The sequence below is a fragment of the Pseudorca crassidens genome, chromosome 15 (assembly GCF_039906515.1).
Source record: "Pseudorca crassidens isolate mPseCra1 chromosome 15, mPseCra1.hap1, whole genome shotgun sequence".
Classification (NCBI taxonomy): domain Eukaryota; kingdom Metazoa; phylum Chordata; class Mammalia; order Artiodactyla; family Delphinidae; genus Pseudorca; species Pseudorca crassidens.
The window spans coordinates 34,464,163-34,478,010 of NC_090310.1; the positions used below are offsets into that span (position 1 = coordinate 34,464,163).

Consider the following 13,848-nt stretch of genomic DNA (forward strand, 5'->3'; position numbering starts at 1 on the left):
ATTGACAATTCTTTCATTCCAGTCAATAAACTTCTAAATGTCAGACCATGGATAGGGTTTTCCTAGCAGGGTTTGGGATCCAAGGTCCTTCTTGAGATGCAGGAAGGATGAGGGAAACAGATCTCTCTCTCTCTCTCCCACCCTCCCTCTCTTACACTTACATTTATACTTACACTTACACACACACACACACACACACACACACACAAACACACACACACACACACACACACCCTCCAACAAGTAAAATTTGGTTACCCAGAAGAACAGAGGCCAGTGTTCCTTCTGACAAACGAGGGCAAGTAAGTAAAAACCCAGGTCATTCATCAGAAATTTCCAAAACCCAAAACCTCTTTGCAAACAGAAGCTTTTCTTCTTAAAACTGACTTAGATTCATCTGGTGGGAAATCTCCCCTGACTTAACATGAGACGCTTTATATTAGATTGAACCAAAAGAAATCTCCAATATTCAACTGGACTGTTTATGACCTAAAGAATAGCCATTCATCAGCCTAATGATATTTATTTATCCCTCTTAGTGTGAATATTGGCTTATTTGCAGAAATATTCATGTGTTTGGTTATGAAGTGCTGCCCCAGGCGCCACTGGAGGTGTGATGTAATGTGTAGCATAGGCACCTCAGAGCCTTTCTAAGATCTGAAAAACGATGAATTCCAGACCACACCTGGCCCCACACCTGGCCCCAGACCACACCTGGCCCCACACCTGGCCCCACACCACACCTGGCCCCACACCTGGCCCCACACCACACCTGGCCCCACACCTGGCCCCACACCACACCTGGCCCCACACCTGGCCCCACACCACACCTGGCCCCACACCTGGCCCCACACCACACCTGGCCCCACACCTGGCCCCAGACCACACCTGGCCCCACACCTGGCCCCAGACCACACCTGGCCCCTTTAGAAGTTTTAATGACTTCTATTACTACAGGTTTGCAAACCTGTAGTAATAGAAGTCATTAAAATTATTTATGGGGAATGTTCTATGTTGCAAGGGACTGACATCAGATAATTCACTGGGAATGAGGATGGAAAAAGAGCACATGAATGCTAATTATACAGATAAGGCACCACTGTTCCCACTCAATTTCAGCTGTTGAAGCCCCACACTGTTTTGACCTCACAATGCTGGGTTGAGCCTACCCCCAAGACAGGTCCGTGCCTCCCTAACACCCCCAATGTGAAGGAAACCCCTGATTTAGCTACCAAGAGTGGAAGCTGTTACAGAGCCAATCAGCCTAATAGGATGCTCCTGACATCCCAAGTCTGCCTGTTTTCAGATCCCCATGAAATAATTACACTGCTCTTTCCTCTTGGAAAATGGTTTTCGTTAAGTTGGAGAAATGTGTGATTCGATAAAGACATCCCACATGGGGCTCCTAGGGGTGTTCAATTGAGAGAGATAGACCAACTTGGAAAAGGTCCTGACAGTGTCTTATATCAGACAACCTGGAGGTGAGGGGACGGGGAAAGTGGGGGATGGGGGGGAGGAGACACAGGTCAGGAGGGAAGGGGCTTCAGCAGAGGGCTCTGAACTGTAGATATGGTTCCCGATGGATATCCATGGCTTAACTCCTCTTTAATCTTGGCCCAAGTGGTGTAATAAGCCATTCTTAGAACTTAATAACTCCTCGGCATCCAATCAATAACAGCTCTGAAATATCCCTTCCCTGTATTTATTTAGTTCTCTGGCACTCAAGACACTGCAGCTCCTTATTCCCCAGGACACCTGCATTTGCACCTCACTTTCTTTATCAACAGGGCAGCTCCTGACATATCAACCCAGAAGGTGCGCCTTTAAGAAATGGGCTTTGATGGAAACTCCCCATAATGGAGAAGCAAAAGGACCAAAGAGACAAATGAGTCAACATGTTTGCAGTATCTCCAGAACCAACCTAAAATTGATGTTGGCCCTTCTCCTAGTTCCTGTTAATGCAAAAATGTCATCTGGATCTTTGGGAGAAAGGGGCCAGGATGCACATCTTTCTGGATTCATCTGGAAAATTATCAGTACCCAGTTAACCAACTTGCAGTACTGACAAATGGAAAAAAATTTTTTAGTTCCTCTCTTGGGTGGGTGGGTGGAGGCTATTTGCTTCGATTTTTTAAACTATTTTCTTGATTGATATGGACTTTGGACTCAACAGAAAGATAAGCAGGGAGGGAACAAAGGAAAAGAGGAAGAAGGAACATGAAGTCCATCTTGACAGGACTCCGTCAAGAGAAGAAATGGCTGCAAAGCTTCCAACCCCAGTAGCCCCAGCCCAGATGAGCAGACGACCTCACTTCAAAGTGCAAACACTGGTGATCCATTTACTACAAACTTCATATAATGCCAGTTTTTGATGCTATTATTAAAAATGAGGGGAAATTGGGTATCTTGGCACCAGATTCTCTGGGTGGTAATTCCAGCTCAAGAAGAGGTTACATCGCATTCCAAGTAGAGACGGAGTTAGCACTTCTTCCTATTTTGACAGAGAGGTGATCAGCCCAATTAGGTCAGTCGAGGTTAGTTGATTATTTACTGGTTAGGTCTATACCAGCGGTCCCCAACCATTTTGGCACCAGGGACCGGTCTCATGGAAGACAATTTTTCCACGGACCCAGGGTGGGGGGTGGTTTCGGGATGATTCAAGCGCATTACATCTATTGTGCACTTTATTTCTAATATTATTACATTGTAATATATAATGAAATAATTATACAACTCACCATAATGCTGACAGGAGGCAGAGCTCAGGCAGTAATGCGAGCAATGGGGAGTGGCTGTAAATACAAATGAAGCTTTGCTCGCTTGCCCTCTGCTCGCCTCCTGCTGTGTGGCCCGGTTCCTAACAGGCCATGAACCGGTGCCAGTCTGTGGCCCGGGGGTTGGGGGCCCATGGTCTACACCATGTGGCACTTCTGACTACTCCATGTGCCTCTGGAAGTTTTACCTCTGAGACAGGTGACTCCAACCTTAGTTGGAATGGGACGTGTGTTCCACACCCATCAGGTAAGAGTAGGTGCCAGGGAATGTGGTGCCAGAAATTGCCATTTTCCAGAGAGGCTTTGGACAAGGAGGTTGACTCTTCTGAGCTCTAGGTGTATCATCCATGAAAAGAGAAAAGTGGTACCTGCCTGATATAGAGCTGTTAGGATGATCATCTGAGCTAGAACACATGAAGGACAAGTTACCAATAAACGGTGGCTGTACTGATAAGGATGATGATGATGAAAATGATGGTAATGATGACAACAGTAATGGGGATGACGATGAAAATGACTATGACAGAGGTGACAATAATGACAACGACGATGAAAGTGATGATATAATGGTGATGATGATGTTGACGGTAATGATGACGGTGACTTACTTTTCCTTTATTTCACCCATTCCTCAATATCCAACTTCTCAGAATTAAAATTAAGAAACAGCCTATTCAGAGAGAGCAATTTAGGATGTTCTTAGGTAAAGGAAGCTTCATAATTGTGATGAAGTAAGTCCCTTTTATAAAGCAAATACACTTCCATGATAATAAAATAACCCCAATGTGAAATCCCTCAGCAGAGGTGGTTGTACCACAAGGTGAATGACCCTTATTATCACAAAGTTATTAAAGTATCCATTTGTTATCTGGTTAGTCAGGGGGATGGGGCCAAAGCCATTTAGCACAGTATTTATCAAGCAGCAGGATTGGAAAAACCAGGCTCTCTGCAGGGCAGTTGGGCTCCCACCGTCTTTACAGCTCAGGTCTGGCTTTGTGAAGCCTCCCCTTCTGGAGACAATATTTTCTTGCAAAATGCAAAACAAGCAAAATCATGAATTTCAAGAATTTACTTACAGCCTCTGATTCTCCTAAAAGTTTCCCCAATTTCCTGATTTTCCAGAGTTCAGAGGGTTCGGAGACTGTAATATGGAGGAATTAGAAAAGTGCTGACACTCCACTCAAAATATGTAAACATTTTCTTAAGTTAAAAACAAAAACAGCAATTGAGACGGCAGGACAGGCTTGTGAGGGGATGAAAAACCTTCTCAGGGGCTGCAAAGGGAAAGATTCTGATGCAACACGGTTGAATCTTATGTTTTCCAAGCAAGAGCAGCTAGCAGCATTACTTGTTGGGTCAAACTGCACAAACTTATTTCTCCTTCTGAACCTTAGGTTCCTCACCTGGAAGAAAATGAAACGATTGTGATGCCCTCACAGGTCCCTTGCAGGTGTGAAATTCTACCGTTCTAAGATTATAAATCTGTTGTCAGCCTTCCACCCAAAATAAAATCTGAAAATCTGAAGACCTCATCAGAAAGAACGGCATCAGGTGGGCAAAATGAAGAAGCTGAAAGATAAACAGGATGTGGTACAGGACAGGCCTGTTCCATACAGAGGAGCCTTGGGAGGGGGCAGGGAAGGATAAATATAGGGGCCAAGATTTGGGACCAGGGAGACAGCCAGGCAAAGGAAGCCTCTGCTACAGGAAGCTGCGATCTATTCCTGGTGCATGCCCTGGGGCTGGAGCTCTCAGAACAAGCCATGTCCAAATCATCTGGAGCATATACTGAAATGCAGTTTCCCAGGCTCCACCCCTAGTAATTCTAATTCTGTATATTTGGGTGGGGCTCAGGAATCTGCATATTTAAGAGCACCTAAAAATGATTATGATGCAGGTAGGGGAGGGGTTGTGGAACAGCTCAGGCCAAAGCAGTGATGAGAAAACTGAAGAGGAACCACTTTTATGGCCTTCACCACCCCACCCGAGGCTGGGGACAAGGACCAGCATTTCCAACAGCTGCCGGGGGAACTCTGACACGCCTTTCTTCCACTGCTCACTCCAGATGCCTCAGCATCATCCCCGATACTTCTCTTCCCCTCCCACTGTACCTCTGATCCATCAGTAGATCCTCCCAGCCTCACCCTTAGAACACAGCCAACAACCAGAGTCTCACTATCTCCATCTCCACCACCCTGGTCTGGACCACCATCATTACAGCAGCCTCCTCAATATCCTCCCTGGGCCTGCCCTTGCCCTGTACGGCCACAGCATCCTTCATAAAAACAAGTCAGGTTGACTTCCCTTGTGGTCCAGTGGTTAAGACTCCATGCTTCTGCTGCAGGGGTCACGGGTTCGATCCCTGGTCAGGGAAGTTTGGTGGTGTGGCCAAAGGAAAAAAAAGGACTTCCCTGGTGGCGCAGTAGTTAAGAATCCACCTGCCAATGCAGGGGGCACGGGTTCGATCCCTGGCCCGGGAAGATTCTACATGCTGCGGAGCAACTAAGCCCGTGCACCACAACTACTGAGCCTGTGCTCTAGAGCCAGCGAGCCACAACTACTGAGCCCGTGAGCCACAACTACTGAAGCCCACATGCCTAGAGCCCGTGCTCCGCAACAAGAGAAGCCACCTCAATGAGAAGCCTGTGCGCCGCAACTAGAGAAATCCCGCGCACAGCAACAAAGACCCAACGCAGCCAAAAATAAGTAAATAAAATAAATTAAAAAAAAAAAAAAGCCAGGTCATGCTGCTCTTCTGCTTATAGCCTTCAGCACCTCCTACCTCCCTCAGAGGAAGAGCCTTCAGCGGCCATCTTCCCCTAGCTCCTACCACTGTTACCCGTCTGGCCTGATCCCCCTGGTGCCCTTTCCTGGATGTTCACAGGGCTGGCTCCCTCACCTCTTTACATCTTGGCTCAGATGTCATCTCAGTGGGCTTTGCTTTGTACCTTCTGTAGAATAGCCAACCCCTCCCCTGGCGCCCCCCTTCTCCCCGTTAGTTGTTCTCCATGATGCTGTTTTACAGGTCATCATCTCCTTCCCCATAGAAAAATGACTCCCAGCCATGGGCGGTTGGCCCCCCAGGGGCCACGTGGCATGGCCTGGAGAGATTCTGCTTGTCACAACAGTGGGAGGGAATGCTACTGGCCTCTAGTGGGTAGAGACCAAGAATGCTGCTAAACACCCTACAAAGCACAGGACCGCCTCCCATAATGAGACATCATCTGGCCCCAAACGTTAATAGTGCCAAGACTGAGAAATCCTGCCAAGAATATAAGGTCTATGAGGTCAGAGATTTTTGTCGGTCTCGTCCACTGCTGTGTCCCCGCTGCCCAGAAGAGCACTGTGAACATAGTATCCATGCAATAAATTTTGTCAAAAGATGTGAAAGAACAAATAAATGACTGGGGCCTTCCCAGAAGGCCTGGGGAGCTTCTGAGCCACGTTAGAGTCTCCATCCTTTGATACAGGATGGACTTGGTGAAAGATTCCTGGGAGTCCACGGAACCACCTGGATTAAACCCTTCTATTCCCAAGAAACCATTTACTTAAGTTCCACAAGGGAAAGGGCACACATCTGAGATGTGAAGCAAAGGCTTGCTCTGCACCATGAGAGACGCATACGGTGTGCCTTGTAATATTCCTATTAGAAATAAGAAAGGGTCCACACCTTACTTATGAAAAGTAGAAGATGAGTCGCTTCATCATTGGGCCACAAAGAAGAAAACACCCTTGGCTGATCTCTGACTCTTAGAGTTCTGAACTCACTGTCTTATTTTTTTTTTAAGGTCTCCAAGATATTTAATAAGCATAATACAGGTAATGCTTTTGATGTCCAACATTAGTCTGCCCATGGGGGCTAACCTGGCCTGACTGGTGATTAAGCACTCAGAATGGTCAAATGGCTGACATTTATTGAAGACTCACCAGGGACTGGGAACTATTCTAAGGACTTGACGTACTAATTCACATTGAAACCTCACGACAACAGTTTTATCCCCATTTTACAGATGAGGAAATGGAGGTTCGAGCACATGGTGAGGAAGCGATAAAGTCAGAGTTAGAAACCAGACCTTCTGGTTCAAACCAATATTGTATGCTGTATGCAAACCCAGCTGTGTGTGACACTTCGGGTTAGAAGGAAAAAAGAGGGAGCAGATACAGGAGCAGCCATGAGAGGCTCTGAGGCCTGGTCCTGTGTTCGGCAGGTCAGGAGGACACACCCAGGTGCCTCACCATGTGTTGGGTTTCTATGCCCTATAAAATGCTCCTCTGTGAATGTCACCACGTGTTGGTGCTATGAAAAGGCTGATAAAGTTTAAACCCCAGTCCTAATGTGGAAATTCTCCCTTAACTGTCGAGTTGCCATCACTCCGGGTTTTTAATCTTTATGATATCTTCAATATGACTGACATAATGTCCTGTTCTTTTACTAGGATCCTCTTATGTAGGAGACAGAACAGGATGAACCCCAAACAGACAGAACCACATCAAGAAAGAAAGAGGAGAAAAATAATCCTTATTTCTCATCCCCACACAGGATGCCCAAAATAAAGATCATAGCGTCATGAGGAAAGGAAAAAGGGGAGTCATTGAATACTTGACCCATTCTGTCATGCTGAGAGGTTAAGAGAAATGGCTCTGGAGTCATACAGGTTCCAGGTCCCACCATTTCATTGACTTTGGGCATTTTATTTCATCCCTCTAAGCCTCAGTTTCCTCATCTGTGAAATGGGAATGATAAAGTCCCTGCCTCATGGAGCTGTTCTGAGTATCCAATGAGATGGTAAATTTAAGTTCCTAGCACAGTGGCCAAAATATAGGGGGTGCTCAAAAGGAACATTAACTCTTATCATTACTCCTTACCAAAAGTTTCTGAAGAGAATATCATTCCCTCCATTTTACAGAGAGGTAATCAGAAAATCAGCTGATATAGGTGACCTGCCCAAGGTGAGACATAGTCAGAACCAGGTTTCAAAAATGTGTCTGTTTTCAAAGCCTATTCACTTAACTCCGAGGACACCCACATTGGGGCAGTCAACCCTTAAGAGATAGTCTACCTTCCCTGACTAATGCCTTGAGTCAGGAGAGAGGTTTCAACCCCTCACGAGGACACATGAAGAAGAGGTGCCACGACTTTCCAACCCAGTTATTTGGCAGGATGAGTGAAAAATCAAACATCTTAGATATTGACTTCAAAACATGAGTTCTTTTATATTCAATATCCTGTGATAAACCATAATGGAAAAGAATATAAAAAAGAATATATATATTTATATGTATAACTGAGTCACTTTGCTGTACAGTAGTAATTAACACAACATTGTAATTCAACTATGCTTCAACAAAAATAAATTAAAAAAAGAAAAACATGGGTTCTTAAGGCCATCACTGAGCAAAGCTGAGGACATGAGGAGAGTATGATGAGAGAGAAAGCACAGGAGAGGACATACCCACACTGACAGTGGGCAGAAAAGGAACTGCAGGAAACCACAGAATTTATCCAAACTATGCCAGCTCACTACTGATGACAAAAACTGACAAAGTGACAACAATCACCCATCCCTACATTACTATGTACCTAACTCTTATATTCCAAAGTACTGTGTGCTTATCTCCACAAACTTTGCTCTGCTACCTGTCCCATCTCCACCAACAGTGACAACGAATTTACCAACAAAATACAGAGACAATAAGTGGTGGTGGAGATAATGATGGTGGTTTAGATGGTGATTTCACCTAAACGTAGAAAGAGCCCTTCCAACCACAAGGCCCTTTTGCTGTTAATCTGAATATTCCACTACTACCATTTGAGTTGGATTCCTGTCCATGTACAGACATAGAAATTAGCCCCATTCTTTCTAGAAAGCCTAGTATTGAAGACCTGATCCACCACCACCTCACTCTGGGACCCTGGGCAGGTTACTTTCCCTCTGGATGCCCCATTTTCCTGCTCTATAAAGTGGAACCTATAGTGCTACCTGCCTCGTGGGGTGGTTGTAAAGATTAAATGAGTTAGCATTTGTAATACACTTAGAAGGATGCTTGTTGCATCATAAAGACTCGATATATGTTAGCTATTGACATCAGCATTTACTCGGACAAGTGTGGTATAACTCACAACTACTCCAAAGTGATGCAGCCCTGGGGCCATGCACGCCCATATGTCCATGAGGCCACAGGATGTGGGATATAGCTAGACGGCCCATCCTTCCTCTCCCAAGTACAATCTCCATCTGGTTTCCCCCAGCTGCTCCCAAGGCCTTTCTGTTCTAGGAAAGCCCATCCATCTGAGGGCCTTTGTTTGGCATTTCCAGTCTCACTAATTGTGAGGCTTACCATCTAAGGCAGAAAACCAAATGTCTTTTGCCCATTAAAGTGAAAGTGAGACCAGAAATGTGTTAGAGTATTTGGACTCCCAGCTGTGAAGCCACTTCCTTCTGATGAATTGCGACACATGAAAATCAATCCAGGTCACTTAGGAGAACAACTTGGTATTTGGTGTCCAAATGAATCGCTGCTTATTTATTATGCTGCTATTTGATTAAATACACAAGAAGGGACTGAGTCGATGTGGAGTGTCTGCAGGTGAATTGTCTTGTGGCTCATTTGTGAGTGTCTCCCTGTCTAATACACAACAAAAAATAAACAGTTTCAAAGCATTCTAAAGCTATTCAGGCAGTTTCTCCATATTGCGGTTGATTTTTGTTTTACTCTTGTTTTCCTGCAATCTCTAGGAAATGGGACACATTACGAAAAAACATCAGCCAATACCAGGAAATCAGCCAGAAGCAAAATGTAATAACCAGAAGGAGTGGGTCAGCACGTATTGAACTCCAACTCCAAAATTTTTATTTTTAACCACTCCATCTAAAGTAAATGCCATGACACACTTTACATACTGTACCACCTTTTGCAAATGGATATTTTTGTGTTTGATTATTTGTCTATTGTCTATCTTCCTGGTGCGGGGAAGGCAACTGGAGAGCTGCCCTAAGCCAGTCTAAACAGGTTCACACATTAACCTCAACATAAAAACTGAGAGTGACCGGGCGAAGCAAGACCAGGCTTGGCTGGGTGGAGACTCCCACCCCCAGGCGCCTCTCCGAGATCTCATTTCCACGTGGCGCCAGCCTAAACAGACTGGCTATTGGAAAATATCTTAGAGCTCCTTACAGATGAGATTCCATAGGTTGTCATCAAAAAAGAGGAAAATTGACCTCCAAATTCTAATGCAGTGACTCTCTCTCTCTCTCTCTCTCTCTCTCTCTCTCTCTCTCTCACACACACACACACACACGTACCACTTTTCCTTCTGAACCCCAGAATGCCTTGGAGGTAGCTCAGCAAAGGACAAGGAAGAGGCAGTTCTTGTTTGCTCTGAGCCCTGTTTATTCGGTTGATCTGTGTCATCTTTCTCACCCAGTGTCTCCCTAAGGTTGCAGCCACAGTAACGAACCCCAGATACCTTTTCCTGACATCAACTCTGCCTCCTGCTTACTGATAATGGGCAGAGCAACTGTTGGGTCTGGGTGACTGAACTATTTCAAGTGCCATCCTTCAATCTGCAGAAGCTACAAAACCAATCCATATAAGAAACTGGTCGTGGCTGCCAAGGTCAAGGTCTGATGCAATGGCATCTCACCAGCAAGACACCTGTCTCCAATTCTTTGTTTAGGAGGTGAGATGACCAGGACGACTGATTGTGCACCAGCTAGAGAAGCAAGAACACTGGGATGGATTCCCAAAATTTATTGGACAGTTGGCCCTTTGTCCAAAATGTATGGTTTTCACCCCATAACAAGTCTTCTTGGGGTTGTAAATGATCAGTCTATTCTTTAAGTGACAGGCAGTTGGGACTGCACCTTTTGCTTTTGGCAACGCCACAGATGGCCTCACATGACACAGAAAGGAGGGAATAAACCCAAAAGAAGGATTCATTTCCTTAGCGAAGAGGAAGAAATCAGAAGAGAAAGCCCATACAATTGAATAGAAATATCTGTACATACCCGGGAACAAACACAGGGTGGGGGGAATGGGTGAAGGTGGTCAAAGGCATAAACTTGCAGTTATAAGATGAACAGTTCTGGGAATGTAGTGAACAGCATGGTGGCTACAGCGAACAGCAATGAACTGTAATACATTTGGAAGTTGCTGAGAGTAGATTTTTAAAGATCTCACTACACACACACACACACAAAAATGTGGTGATTATAGATGTTAACCTCATTGTGGTGATAGTCATTTTGCAATATATACATATATCAAATCATTACCTTGTACACCTTAAACTTATACAATGTTACATGTCAATTATATTTCAATAAAGGTAGAAAAAAACACAGACACGTTATGCAAATAAAAGCTATTATTATCATTTCTTATTAGACTGAAGAAATGCAACAATCCAAGAAGAGAGCCAGAAGGACAGATTCAGTGGGAGGAAATGAAAATTTAATCCAGAGAGAAGCATAATCAAGTGGAGAAGGTGACGCATTATAGTTGTGGGGAGGGGGGAGGAGAAACTCCTTTCTCTATTATTTTCAACAAATGTGTACTGTGTGCTTGGAGTGGTGGATAAAACAGATGTGGCTCCTACCCACGTGGAGCTCACAGTCTATTGGCAGTGAGAGACAGTACACACACACACACACATGTAAATGTACATTTATAAATTGTGGTAAGAGACAGAAAGCAGATGAGTGGTTGCTGGGGGATGGGGAGGGGGATGGGAAGTGGGAGGTGAGTGCTAATGAGTATGAGGATGTTGGGGGTGATGGAAATGTTTTAAAACTTACTGTGAGTATGGCTGCACATCCTGGAAACCACTGAATTGTACTCCTTAAATGGGTGAATTGTATGGCATATGAGTTATATCTCAATAAAAATGTTATTCAAGAAACAAAAATCTATAGAGAGGCAAGCATACCGGGAGCAGTGGAATGCGGCCTGCGGTCCACTAGATCAGTTGTCTTGCACCCAGAACACAAAGGCAGGTTCCCCAGCCCTTGCAAGCTTGAGGACCTTGTTATCCGCCCCAGGAAAAGAGCCCAGTGGTGCCAGAATGTCTGATCCTCTGATTCTAAGAAAAATTCCCCCTGAAGTTTTCTTTCCTCCCCCAGTTCTCTCCGCTTCTTCTCCTCCTGACCCTGAAAAATTGCTCTGTACACTCCAGGTGTTTAATAGTAGCTCCTGGCACCAGAATCGACCATCACAGCCTTGATCCAATGCATAACCAAAGGTGACAAGACCAAGAGGTTCTTTCATTGAGTCCTGACCCTGGCAGTTCCAGTATCTAGGAAAAAGGCAGCCTTCACAGACTCTAAGTAAAATTGCTGGAGGCTCCGATCCAACTTGACATGTCACTGCAGATCCCCAATTACCACACTTTGCCATGGATGGTGTCCTCGGAAATAAGCTTGGATGGAACAGAAATAAATCTGTTCCATCAAATCTTTCTTTCTCCTGAATGATAAGAAGTCATTCTAACCTCGCCATGAGCTCAGGAAGAACTCTGCCTTCGAGCTAGAGACAAAATTAGTGCTGGGGATTTCAAAGCTTCTCACTCTGGAAATAAAAGACAGCCAATAAAAGATCATCTTCTCTGTGTCCTCACAGCCACAGCACCATATTGGATGAGTGAACACATTAACTAGCGAATGAACAAGTGACAAGGAGAATGAAGTCCTGGAAAGAATAATATGGGGTGGACTCAATAGATATGATACACTGGGGGGAAAAAAATTCTCATAAATTCCAGGGTCATAACCCTAAACTTAAGTTGTAAAAAAACTAAGGCCATGGTCCTCAAGTAATTTCTATTGAAATACATATTAAGGTAGAACAAGTGACCCTCCCACCCTAAAAGAAGGGAGAAGTCTCTCCAGTATAGAGGACCTGGGACCCTCCTAGAGAAAAGGGAACCCAAAGCATCCCAAGGGCAAAGGGCATTAAGGCATATTATTGGTAATAGTCATCACACAAAGGCCTAATATGAAAATAGAATTGGAAACACATTCAAAAGCTTATACTGTCACCCTTTCCCTGGTGTCCCACAAGGCCTGACATTTACACAATGGCTTTCTTTTGTACTTTTTCTTCCCAGCTAATTGAGTTAGAATACTTCTGTTAAACAGACCTGCTTCCAGAAATGTCTATAAGGCATGAAAGGAGGAAAATGTCTGTTTCCCACCATGGGGTATTCAAAATACAGAATTAAGAATCTCTGAGTTTTGACCACAGGCCACAGAGGAGAGTGCTTATGATCTCTTGGAAATGTTCATGTGAAAGCCCCCTAGCCCCCCACCTCCAGAGATTAAGGATAGGTAGCAAGCTGCTTCCATGCATTTTCCCACCCTTCCAGCCCTAAGAATGGTCACAGTTTTGTATTGAGAAGAGGACAGAATTGGTAGAAGGAATGTGGGAATTTACAAACCCCAAAATTATAATAAAACCTTGATGAAATTCCGATTCTTTGCAGGAAGTTAGGTCTCAGCATTACCCATTCTCACACTACAGAGGTTTGCCAGTAGCCAACGAAATCTCCTGTTCTCTGCTAGCCAAAACGCCCCTGCACGCCCCTCCATGTTGCAAGACCTGGGCACCATGGTTGCCATCACAGACAGAGTGTCAAGGAGGACTGGCTGGTGGTATGAAGTGCCACAGGGAGGACAAATAAGGTTAGGGCTGGAGGGTATCTGATGAGTTTGGCAGCATAGAATCCACAGGCATCTCTCCCAGAGAAGTCCAATGACAGGCCCAACAGTCAACTTGCAGTAGACTGAGATAAAAGAAGACATTGAGGGCTTCCCTGGTGGCGCAGTGGTTGGGAGTCCACCTGCCGATGCAGGGGACACGGGTTCGTGCCCCAGTCTGGGACGATTCCACATGCCGCGGAGCGGCTGGGCCCGTGAGCCATGGCCGCTGAGCCTGCGCGTCCGGAGCCTGTGCTCCGCAACGGGAGAGGCCACAGCAGTGAGAGGCTCGCGTACCGCAAAAGAAAAAAAAAAGACATTGAGTATAGACCACTCTTGAGATGTTTGGATAAAAATGAGAGAAAAGAGAGGGTTAAAAA

The 13,848-nt window shown here is 45.1% G+C and overlaps 1 protein-coding gene across 25 annotated transcripts in view; it reads right to left on the bottom strand.

Annotated features, from left to right (window-relative positions):
* RBFOX1 (RNA binding fox-1 homolog 1) overlaps positions 1–13,848 on the bottom strand; it is a 2,180,200-nt gene that overhangs the window by 1,852,006 nt on the left and 314,346 nt on the right. The gene's annotated exons all lie outside the window — the stretch shown is intronic.